Here is a 2,827-nt window from a genome sequence, read left to right on the forward strand (position 1 = left end):
GCTGATTCAACATGAGACCATGCTTCAAAATGCCAGCCACATTCAGGACTATTCAACCGTGCGCACACAAAGCGGCCTGCACACAAAGCGGCCTGCCCACCACCCATTGCATGCATGCAGATTTGCACGCCTGTATGCATGCGTACATAGACTCACGTGCACATACGCGCAAAGTGCGTGCGCATGCATATGCGTGCACGCCAACACAAGAACACACACACAGGTACGTGCATGTAAACACCAATGCCCACGAGGGCATGCGCGCACACACACACAAACACACACACACACACACACACACACACACACACGCACGCACACGGGCTTGCCCACGCGCACGCAAATGCATTGCGTTGCTCGATATATGCATATACATACATGCGTCTGTACACACACCCACGCGCGCACTGACAGCACGCGCAGGCACAAGCATGCGCATGAATCGCACAGTTGTATATGCGCACACGTGTCAATGCGCATGCACGCAATTGCACGCATGCGTGCGCGCACACGCGCGCGCGCGCATGCAAGCATGAAAGCACGCACGCGCGCGCGCGCACACGCACACACACACACTCTCTCTCTCTCTCTCTCTTTTGCTCACTGGTGTGCGCTCCATGCTGCTGCCTTGTAACCTGTCCAACACTCCCTGCTGCCTCATAGGCACCATTTGTTGAAGAGCACAATCAAGGCGGTGCGACCGTCCGAGGAGGCCGATGACAAGGCCGTAGCAGCGGCTGGCGGAGTGTTGGGGGCACGGGACATGCTCTCACGCGTCTCCAGTGGCTTTTCTAAAGGCCAGTCGGGGCTGCAGGCCAGATATGGTGTTGCAAAGGTACGTGGCCAGTGATCTGTACCATCTACATGCGTGGAGATGTTTGGTTTGATGGCTGCACAGAGTAAGGGGTCAGCTCGCACGTGCCCGTTGTGATGAGTCCAGCTCATGGATCATGATCGCATTCAAAGTTCGCATTCAAAATTCTGATTGCATGCACTTTTAATCCCCCTTCCATAAATCCTACCAGGACTTGCCCCTGCTCATTGATGTCAACGAGGCTTTCACTCCCCGTTCGAACGACCCGGAGAAAGTCCTGGACGACAGCGACGACAGCCCCCACCACCCATTTCAGAGAGAGCGGCCCGTGGTGCAGCAACCCGCCGGGAGCCGAGCGGACGGGCAGCAGTCGCGGCAGGCTTCGGTGCTGGAGGCAGCCAGGAACAGCCTCCGTGCGCGTGTTCGCAGCGTTCCCAACATGGCCCAAGTACTCAGGTCTGACGAAGCAACACATGTATCAGCTGGATGCACGACCAGCGCCAGCGGCAGCAGCAGCGGTGGTGACAACAGCGGTGGAAACCAACAAGCGCACACAAGCATGCGGCTTCAGGCAGCACGGTCGCTTGCTGGGCTTGACCGCACAACCAGCGCCGAACCCGCGGTTTGTGCCACTGGCGGTGCAGAAGCCTCGCTCCAAGAGGAGACCCTGGCAGATGGGGCAGTGACTTGTGACCTGGCACAGCAGTTACACAGTCTTCAGGGACTACGTGAGCAGGTAACCCAGCAATTTCAGACGATGGCAGACGAGCTGAGCATGCAGCGGTACATAATTCACCAGGTTGGTAACAAGGACAATCTGCTGGTACACCAGTGCAGTGTAAATGAGTGGTGGGATTGCTGTGCAGTAGGGCTTTGTCATGTTGCCCTTAGGTGCGTTCTTGCATTCCGTGATCGCACACTCAGTCACCCCACCCTGTCTACGGGTACTTGCAAATGACGCCGCCGCAGGTCCCAGGTCGCATCATGAACCACCTGGTGATGGTGCTTGGCACGCCAACAGAGGAGCAGCGGCGCATGCTTGAGCAGTCCACAGAAGTGTGGAATGCCAAGCATCGGTGAAAAAATCAGGATCCGCTGTGCATGCAAGAGTTCTGAACGTATGCACACACGTTTTTGAACATCAGCATTTTGACCTGCTCCTGTCAGACTAATTGTTTGGTGTTGAAAATTGGATTGTTCATAGGTTACAAGGACCCAACAACTAGCACCTGAAAGTTGGTGCAAGGTGGCAACTTGTCCTTCAGGCTGCATTGTTGCGGGTCGGAAGCCTGGTTGCTTTGGCCGGCACCAAAGCACAAACAGCAAGCAAAGCCTTGCCCAGCTACACACGGTCAAGTTGCGGTTGGCATGGAGCTGCAGCGCGCCAAGGTGCTCTCTCATTGCATGCACTTGTTACAACCCTTTGACTCAGGTGACTATTATAGTCACATCGTGCAAGGATCTAGCAGACACACAGACACCAGGCAGAGTTGCAGCCGCGGGAAACCCCGAGAAACTGCAAGGTGTCCAGGATTAGGATTAGGATTGTTACAGCGTCCCGCGGTCGCCCGCTCCTGGAGCCATCCAGGCTCATGGGATTGTACAGTAAAGCACCAGCGTTGTGTGACTGAGAGTCAGGTGGCTACCGTGCCAGGGTGCCCGGCCGGTGTGTGGGGCTGGCCGAGGCAGTGCGGCCGGCGCTGCAGTGGCTGGGGCGCTTTTTTTATACTTGAGATATAACACGAGAGATTGACGACCCCTGCACAGCTGCGGCTGCCCGAGCCCGCCCCAGATGCGGCGTCGCCGCCAGCGCGTGGTGGGACCACAAGCTGGCAGCCGGAGCGAGGCCCTCAGCCCCTCAAGGACTTACGAGGAAACCCCGCCCCCGCTGGGGGGCCGTACACCGGGCGCAAAACACCGCGCAATGCCACCTGACAGCGAGTAGTGATCATTGCGGGACCGTAAGCAAGGCTGCGGCTGCGGGGAAAACCCGGGGAAACCGCTGGGCCCGAA

This window comes from Monoraphidium neglectum (genome assembly GCF_000611645.1).
Source record: "Monoraphidium neglectum strain SAG 48.87 unplaced genomic scaffold scaffold00005, whole genome shotgun sequence".
Classification (NCBI taxonomy): Eukaryota; Viridiplantae; Chlorophyta; class Chlorophyceae; order Sphaeropleales; family Selenastraceae; genus Monoraphidium; species Monoraphidium neglectum.